At 36.1% G+C, this 9,949-nt stretch overlaps 1 protein-coding gene across 3 annotated transcripts in view; it reads left to right on the top strand.

The window, feature by feature from the left end:
• The first annotated feature begins 3,237 nt into the window (after positions 1 to 3,237).
• smad5 (SMAD family member 5) overlaps positions 3,238 to 9,949 on the top strand; it is a 31,004-nt gene continuing 24,292 nt past the window's right edge. Inside the window, exons 1-2 of one of the 3 annotated variants that reach the window (NM_131368.3) lie at positions 3,238 to 3,387; positions 3,462 to 3,546. The gene's annotated coding sequence lies outside the window, so the exon portion shown is untranslated. Of the gene's footprint in view, positions 3,388 to 3,458; positions 3,547 to 9,949 lie in introns of all 3 variants that reach the window. The other 2 variants (XM_005173164.4, NM_001346309.1) reach the window with 2 other exon arrangements.

Here is a 9,949-nt window from a genome sequence, read left to right as displayed (position 1 = left end):
AAAGACAGTGAAGGACAGCATTATGAGATATCAGCATAGGACCTCAAGCCAGGAATCAAACTTAGGTCACCGTGTGCATCTTAATGTTATGTGTTGGCGCATTTAACCACTAGGCTATTGGCACCGACACAACTTAGTATTTATGTATGGAGTTTGTATGTTCTCCGTGTGCGTTCCCTCCAGGTTCTCCGGTTTCCCCACAGTCCAAAGACATGCGGTATAAGTGAACTTACAGTTTTTCTCAGTGGCTTTGGTGCATTTCTCACAACACTGTTTACATTTGCACAACAGGTCATGCATTTCTCAAAACAATTAGTCATCTGTGCACATCATAGTAGCAGTTTCTCATTCCTTCCAACAAATTGCAGATGCTTTTGGACATGCATAAATTGCTTTCATACAACTCTGCTGTTCATAGCATTATTATTTGCTGATGTCAGGTGAGTCAAAATTAACTAATCTTGTAAATGCTAAATAGTCATTCCATATAAAACTAATAATCCTTATTTCATTACTCAAGTCATAACATACAAAAATGTTGAACTAGTTGTCAAAATCTGTCAAGCTAATTTTATAAAAAATCTTTAATTCTTTTTTTTCCTCAAAATGTCTTCTAAATTTAACAATTTCATGAATGATTTACAGACCTGTGTATGTTGTAGGTTTAGTTCCAATATGTACTGCAATATTGTTTACAGTTGTGCACAGCTCTACCTAAAGGAAGTTTTTGTTTGTTGTAAATAAGACTGTGTTTGTTCTTTTGCACAATGCTGTGAATAAATTAGAATTGCAAAGAGCATAAAAACATACATATTCAGTGTCTTGTACTCAGACACCTCACTAAATGCAGTGATGTCTAAATTTACTGTAGTTTTCAAACGGCTGTGCCAATAGTATTAGTGCTGTCTTTAGAATTTTCAGCACGTGTCACCAAAATCGGACTTTTCTGCATTTTAAAAAATGTAGAGAAAACTGTCATGATGAAACCATGGCAAAGCCATTTGACTATCTTGTTCATAAACAACGGTGTTGGGACTTTTCATCTTGATGACACTGACACTGTCATTGACATGAATACTTGCTTTTGAGGAATGAGCTCTCCATTTTGAGCAAGTGGCACGCTTTTGCAGGTTATCAGCAAGGTTTTGCAGATTATTGTTTTGAGAAATGCATGAACTGTTGTGCAAATGTAAACAGTGTTGTGAGAAATGCACCAAAGCCACTGAGAAAAACTGATAAGAAATGCCCGTCTGAAGTGAACAATAAGCTAATTATTCAGAGATCTAAACTTATTGTTTTGAAAAATAAAAATTTCAATCCAGAATTGAACCAAAGCAATAGAGAAAAACTGTCATTCAATAAGCACAGACATCCAATAAAAATAAATAAATAAATAAAAACAACAGACATAGATAGATAGATAGATAGATAGATAGATAGATAGATAGATAGATAGATAGATAGATAGATAGATAGATAGATAGATAGATAGATAGATAGATAGATAGATAGATAGATAGATAGATTTATTAGAAAAATACACAGACTTTGCTAAAGGGCCTACAGAAGCTGTGACTCTTTTCTTTCAGGACATGTGCTTTACAGAAAGCCAGAGCAGAGCAAATACACATGTGGGATCATAGCCAGTAAACAGAATCAAAATACCCAGATGAACGCGAATCATGTGAATTTGGATACAATTTTACCCCGTGGCACATTCAGGACAATAATAACCCTGCATGTGCATTTGACAATCTCCTGCACAATATCGGGACCAGTCAACCAAGTCAACGCAGCGTCACAATAATATAGAGTGAAAATTACGTATATTTTTACAAAGCTCCAAGCGTTACCTCCGATATTTCCTCAGGTAGACGGTCGGATGGACAGAGGGTCGGATAGACACAGACAGACAGACAGACAGACAGACAGACAGACAGACAGACAGACAGACAGACAGACAGACAGACAGACAGACAGACAGACAGATAGATAGATAGATAGATAGATAGATAGATAGTTCTCTACAGCGATTATTAATGATTTTGCTTGTCTAATAACGCAGATGAGCAAACTAATGAATTTGAATACTGGCTCGTTTGTGAGCGCGAGTAAGTAAGCAGCGCGTAACTCTCTCTCCATTGGCTGCTGTACTAGTGAAGTTTTAAAAGCCAGACAGAGTGGAGCCAAGCATCGTGACGTCACGTGACCGTAGCACAACTTCAAGACGGCTCGGGAAAAACATGGTGACCAAAGGTATCCTTCCGCCATTAAATCTACAGGCCTACATCTAGTATATTCGCTCACAAATAAGGCTTCCTCCTATAATTTAATTATTATTATTAATACAGCCAAAATTACATTATGTGAAAAATAATAGTATTCAAAACATATTTCGTTCGGTTTTAATGATTACCATTACCATAACAATATCCAAAGTTACCAAGCACCTTATTCAATTTAAATAATAAATATAAAAAAATATATAATAATAAACTGACAGATAGATTTGAATAGATTTAGATACACATAAATACACATTATGTAGGCTGTATAAATAAATTATTTTAATCTTAATGTAATGAGTTTTGCTTCTGACAATGACAACAGCAATGGACTGTATATTACCAAATGGATGAATGAATGACCAGAGAGACAAAGATAGGACAAATGAGGATTAATATTTTACACATAATAATAATAATAATGATAATAATAATAATAATAATAATAATAATAATAATAATAATAACAACAACAAATCATTTTATAATAAATATGAATTACACTTTCATATTCATTACAGATATGGGGTGTATAAATTACATATTTTAATAATAAGATAATGTAATGATATCTCTTGCTGAGATTACCAAAACCTTATAAACAAACAAACAAACAACAAACAAACAAATTAAGAATGAATGAATAAATGAATGAACAGATAGATCAAAAAATAACAAATGAGGATTAAAATTAATAATACACAATATACAAATAAAAATAACAACAAAAACAACAATAATAAACTAAACACTGCTATAGTACCAAAAATATAGGTTTTATTTATATCTAACAGTTATTTTCGCCTCTCATCTAATTAGAACAGACATTTACTCTTATTATATACACTAAGATAGTCCATTTATCACACACATCTTTTGATCAAATGCATCTGCAGTCACTCGAGCTGCTAACAGAAGAAGAGTGGTAGGTTGTCAAATGGGCGGATGGATATGCACTAATGCACTTCGCCTCCAGCCTGTTTGACGCCAGGAGGGTGAGAGACGAGGGAAAGAGAGGCAGGAAAAAAGGAAAAAAACTCCTTCATGTCGGTGTCTGTAAAACAGAGCAAAGGTCGACAGAGTCTACAGCATTTCTTGAAAGGTATGTAACCTAATGATAATACATCTAACCGATAAAGACGCTTCAGCGGTCACTTATCAACTTTATTCCAGCAGGGATGGTGGCTTTTCCGCAGGGAGGTGTTGAGAAGTGATTGAAAAAGTTTCCTTGCTGTTTTTTTCTCCTTTTTGTGTGAATGAGGTGAGGAAAACACGTGAACAAAGTGTATTTACATTTTCCTAAAGCAACTTGTAAGATATTTAAAATCAGTTGCAGAGCCTTGTTTGGAAGCTGTATTGGTTATTTGGGTTTAATTAAACCACAAACTGCAAATCTAAACTGCTAACTGGCTATGTAGCACCTGGGCTAGCACAAAGTTTTAACACAATAGAGAAAACCTAAAATGTTTGAAAGTATATGTTTTTGTAATTTAAGAAAGTTACGCTAACGAGTAATGTTATCAAAAGGAAATGCGTTTTTGACTTAAAAAGCAATGTTTTTAACTTAATCATACAAAGTTGAGGCTAATGTAACGTTAGCTTAGCTTCAGTCCTCGTTTATAAGCCAATAAAGTTGTGCGGTTTGATGTTAAATTGTTCATACTTAAGTACTAAACCTCGGGCGGATGAAATGTACAACTCCTGTGTTTTAATAATAATTGGTTTATAGTTAAAGAAAGTGACTGTTCACATTCTTGTGAGGAGAGATGTGCGTGTCGTGGCGTGTCTTACTGGCTGTGTCTCAAACCCTAGTGTGCTGCCCAGTCAGACAGCGTTTATGGATGCAAAAACTTATTGTTATGTTTTGGCTAGAATCTTCTAAAGGTGCATTTGGCGGCCAAAAGATGCTGTCTAGATACGCAACTCACACGGGATTTAAGGGGAGGTCGTTGTGTGTGTTTGATTTAAACCCCTAGATGGATGTCCGAACGGTCCATCTGATGGCTAAAGTTTGTTTTAACCTTTTGTTTGTTAACATATTGTGTTTGTGCCTGTTAGATGAGGTTTTAAACATAGATCCATGTGTGCAGTTTTTGGGAATATTTTAGCATTCTCTTTAGTTTTCCAAGCATTGATCAACCAGTTGTGTTGGACAAAGAGTGGTAAAGAGGAGATGTGTTTTTTGTTTATTCAAGTGGTCCAAGAGTTGTTTATTACAGTTCTTGTGAAGTGTTGTAAATCATTGTAGATTGAGAGCCACAAAAGGACCTGTGCTACCTAGCATTGATGCACTGACATGCTTGCTTTTTAGAAAGCATGTCTGTCCTTTTAGTAGAAACTCGTTTGAAAAGCAGCAGCTTGTTTTTGACCTTGATGCAGGGAGATTTAGATTCGGTCAGCTTGTACCATGTTATCAGAGACTGAGCGCCTTCAAAGAACAGCATTACCTTGTTACTGGCTTTCATTCATCACATAATAAGATTATGATGATTTGTCACAGAGTAATGCCACTTGGTTGCAATAAAACTATGCTTGCAGTTGTTTTTCAGCAGTTTTATAATTTATCTGTGAAATACCACATGCATTCCATCTCATCGTTGACTTTGATGTTGAAAGCATGAATGTGTCACTTTCTTTTAGGCGGGGTAGAAATTAAACAGTCTAGACCATGATTTACAAAATACAAGACACCAACTAAATTGCAATAGTTTGTATGCACCAAAAAACAAACAAACATTGGAATATTTATTTGGAACAAGAATCATTTGATGACAAATTACAAGTTAACTGTGGAGCCCCAAAGTACTAATTGATTTTCAATTTAAATCTGTATAATCTGTCTATTTATTAAACTAGGTTTTGCACATTTGTCCACACTTTTAATCAATTAAAATATATTTTTATATGATCGCTTATTTGATATATTTTAGTAAGTACTAGATTTTTATGTACTTAATGACAATTATTTCACCTATATTTTCACACAACTTATTAGAAACAAAGTATTTTATTTGCATTTAAAATGCTTTCCACGCATTTACACTAGGGATGTAACGGTATCAGAATTTCACGGTACGGTAATACCTCGGTATGAATGTCACGGTACGGTATTTATTGAATCATTTACAGGAAAAAACAAAACTTATGAAAATACTCCAAAAAAGTGCCAAAAGTGTCAATAACATACAAATTAGTCATCTATCTGTAAGCTTTGAAACAGGAACTTCAATTTTAATAACAAAAAATTATTAAACCATGTAAAAAAAATAAAGTTTCAATTTAGTATTGTTGAAAACTCATCACATTCAACATTTAATCACACTCAGCCCATCTACCCAGATGAGAGCTCTGCTAGTCGGACTTCTCATCAAGCATCTCCCGCTGGATCTAATCTCACTATATTTATTAAACGGTATATTTCATTTATCTTGTTGTCTTTATCTAACGACATATTCCCTGACTTTGGGCATTGGAATCTATTACTTGTTCTCAGGTAACGTGTTTGGGCTGAGCGCATAGATAAGTTAATGGTTAATGTAACCACGTACATTCTGTATATTGACTGATCGCTTGCCTTTATTTCCTATAATGTATAAACTTATTGTATGTTACACTTTTAAAATGGCCATTATCAATTATTAAAACTGATACTCAGCAAAAGAGAGGCTGTGTTTCGTATTTTCACTGAAATTGAAAGGAGGCAGTTGTTATCGGCTCCGTTTTGTTATAAATATCCACACAGTGAAAATAGGCAGTTCCTTAAATCATGTTTACATTTTATTGTTGAGAAAGTGAAACAACGAAGCCAGGGTGATGTGAATGAAGTTATAAAGTACACTGTTCCCTTTAAAGATTTACCCGTGTCCTCGGTATAGTCTGCTTTTCCATATCAAACTGAGAAGAAGAGACTGCAGCCTTGATCAAAACTTGCGAAGTCTGAACTTACACGGAAAGAATGCAGCACTGAACTGTGCGTGTTAGGCTACTTAATATTCAGGAAAAGCCCCAATCAGAGAGGCGAACGTCTGCAGCCCCGCCTCCGTTTTCAGACGTCTCCGTTTTCCATCATCCACAATGAGACGGAACAGCAGCGTTTCAGAATGAAAACAACCTCTCCTGCGTTTTCGAAACGCTCCGTTTTCGGCGCTCGAGAACTCTGGCGTAGTGTGGACGGTTGGCGTAACCGTAGCAAAACTTATGCGTTTTCAAACTAAAACGCATTAGTGTAAACGGGGCCTTAGAGTTTTCCAGCTCTTTTCATCCCCGCTTCTAGCAGCACACTCCATTTCCGCATTACTGGATCTGTAGCGACAACAGACCGCAAGGGATGATGGTCAAGCATGGGCTGATGGGAACAGTAGTTTTCGCTACCTCCCGTTCGCTTCAATCGCCTGAGCAAATTTTCTCAGAAGACCTATAGTTTTACCGAGTCATGCGACTTCGGTAATATCGAAAAAAATTAATATTGCGGTATGACGGTATTTACAATACCGTTACATCCCTAATTTACACACATTTGTATAGATGTATTGCAGCCACCAAAATCTGATGTCTCACCTTGACAAATACATACAGTTGAAATCAGAATTAATAAACCTCCTTTTGATTTAGATTTTTAAAATATTTCTTAAATGATGTTTAACAGGGCAAGGACATTTTCACAATATGTCATAATATATATTTTTCTCTGGAAAAAGTCTTATTTGTTTTATTTTGGCTAGAATAAAAGCAGTTTTTATTTTTTTTAAATACATTTTAAGGTAAAAATTAATAGCCCCTTTAAGCTATATATATATTATTTTCTATAGTCTACAGAACAAACCATCGTTATTCAATAACTTGCCTAATTACTCTAACCTGCCTAGTTAACCTAATTAACCGAGTTATGGTTTTAAATGTCACTTTAAGCTGTATAGAAGTGTCTTGAAAAATAACTTGTTGAATATTATTTACTGTCATCACGGCAAAGATTAAAGAAATCAGTTATTAGAAATGAGTTGACAACTTATGTTCAGAAATGTGTTGAGCATTGTCTTCGTTGAACAGAAGTTTAATAAGCTAATAATTAATGAGCTAATAATTCAGGGGGGCTAAAAATTCTGACTTCAACTGTATACTGTAACTTTCAGAGCTTTGTTTGTTTTTAAGGTTAAAAGATATTTTCTCTCTAGATGGAATTTTTAATGGTTAGCTGTACGCTTTAATATTTGGCTGAAATTTGGCAAAAACTCATATTTTACCTCTGCAGTCATTTTTAAGTCTGTTCCTCACACCTAGTTTTTGCAACAGCAGATTTCATTTCCATTGAGGCTTTCTGAATATCTGCCAACGTGTAACATCTGTCATGTAGATGTTCATGTTAGCACTCACATCTGTTGTCAATCTCGAGCTTCAACCTGATCCTGAATAATATCGATTGAAATGAATGTGCTGTGCTAAATATGTATACCGTCAGAAAACTTTGTGGTGTCCGAGTAAAGGAGAACAATGGGGTGGAAATTGTTTATGTACAGCATGAAGAAGGTCTTTCCCTATTTGTGTCGATGATGTAAGACCCCAGGGATGAAGAGACTGGATGGTGTCAAGCAATTAAACAACCCCCCTCTGAACGACTGCATCTTTGTCTTGGATGGGTGTGACGGGTCTCTTCCATATTTAGAAAAAGATAAATTGTCTTGTTCTGGGCCTACTTTTCCGATTATGATTGTAAGTCTGTGCTTCTTTCAAGCTTTTAAATGTCACTAAAATGTTAGATGGCTCATTCAATCTGGCTATTATTCCTAATTCTATGCGTAATTTGATCTTAAGGATAATGCATGGGCTGAAACCCACTAGAGGCATTGCGACTGCATGACAGTTCTTGTAATAAATCAATTGATCCAGCAGGGAGTAAAAGCACCTCTTTCTTGGTCTGGAGCTCTATTAGTGTCAAAATGTAACTCCATTATGATTTAGAAAGCTGATTTTGTGTGTAATTTTACAAATGGCACTGCTTTTAAATGTATATCTTAATTAAAAAGCAGCATTAAGATGCACATCTTCTGATAATGTTGTTGTGATTGAGATTAGCATCTAAACATTATTTTCATTTTAAATCATAAACCACGTTGAATGTCAACTTTCATTTTATGGGCATATTAGCCTTACTCCAAAAAGATTATTGTTTTTTTAAATCAAAAAGCCTCATCATGAATTAAGAGCATCGAGTAAAAGCATTAAGTGCAAGGCTTTTGCGACTGCTAGAAAAATCAATATGGGTAATGCTTTCTTTGCTTCTCATTTTGCAAATGGAGCAGCTGAGTGTAGAGGCAGGATGGAGATAGGGAAGTGTGTGTTTGTGTATTGAGCTCTTATATTGCTGATCTGAGTCCTGTACTTCCTATTGTTAAAGCTTTGCTATCATCAGTCCCTCAACCATAAAGACTGAATGTGCTGGTTACAAGCTGATTGCTTGTTTCTGCTGATAAGCAAGGTGTTTTGGAGTGTGCCCTCCCATTGTATACAATCACTGGATGATTGTAAGATTTCAGGTTGTTGTTGCCATTCAAAATGTTTGCCAGTAGCTGTTTCCAACAAAAAAATCTGAATTTATAATGCTTGCTGAAGTTAGAAGAATGCTTTAAACATACTAAGTACTGTTTCTTTCTGGGGAGCCTAATGCATTTATGATTAAGCTAAAATGTTTTTAATTTGCTGTAGTTCCTTTTTTCTCCATTATAAATGTGATATTCCGCAGAATGAAAAAAGATGCATACACCAATTTCTCATGTTATTTTGAGTTTGGAGGAAGGTGTCTGAATTTTAGGACAGTTATGCTAGATCATTTGTCTCAAACTCGATCCCTGGAGGGCTGTAGCTCTTGACTGTTTTGCTCCAACTAGGCTTGGGCGATATTTCGGTATTATGGTATACCGCGAGATCTAAAAATAGCAACGGTGTCAGTTTCAATACCGTTATACCGTCATAAAATATTAAATATCCTTTATTTAATGCCTACAAAAACGTATGTGTGGTTGTCATCACGGGACAGTGTGGAGGAGATAGAGAGAGGAAGAGGGAGGGGGAGAGGGAGAGGTGACGTGACGTGTCGCGCTTCAAAGTGTCCTGCAGTTTGGCAGTTTCGACTGAACAGAAGGGAGACGTGGTTAATATGAACGACAGGTCTGCATTAGAGCTGAAGATCTTTGCCCGAACCCGGCGAGACCCGAAAAAATCCAAATCCCAGCATTAAAATCCATCCCTGCAAAGGTGAAACAAATGATGATGAAGTAGTAAAAAAAGCGAATTATTACGGCGGTCAAGCCAGTCACTAGCTCAGAAAGAGCGGCTATTCCAGCCGCAGGTATTTCGCGGTCGCTCATACACTGCGTATTACGGTAGAGCCCTAAACCGCAAGCTGACAGGTAAAAAGACGAGGCCGTTTGCTACAGTAAAACTGCTGTCATGGAAAATTAAATGGATGTTCCTGACTGGTAGAAGATGAACAAACAATCCAACCCAAAACTTGCAAAATCAGCCAGATCAGAACTCTGCATCTCGACCTGTAGCCGCAGGAAAGGGTGTTCAGCTGCTGGACCCCGTGAGCGCAGGACTGCGCTAAAGCCTGTGGATTTAATAATGTTCCTCCACAAACACACGTAGCCTAATCTTGGTGAGTAAAGGGT

The sequence above is a fragment of the Danio rerio genome, chromosome 14 (assembly GCF_049306965.1).
Source record: "Danio rerio strain Tuebingen ecotype United States chromosome 14, GRCz12tu, whole genome shotgun sequence".
In the NCBI taxonomy this organism is placed as follows: Eukaryota; Metazoa; Chordata; class Actinopteri; order Cypriniformes; family Danionidae; genus Danio; species Danio rerio.
Note: the sequence above shows the minus strand (reverse complement) of the source record. Positions and strands in the feature narration are given on the sequence as shown.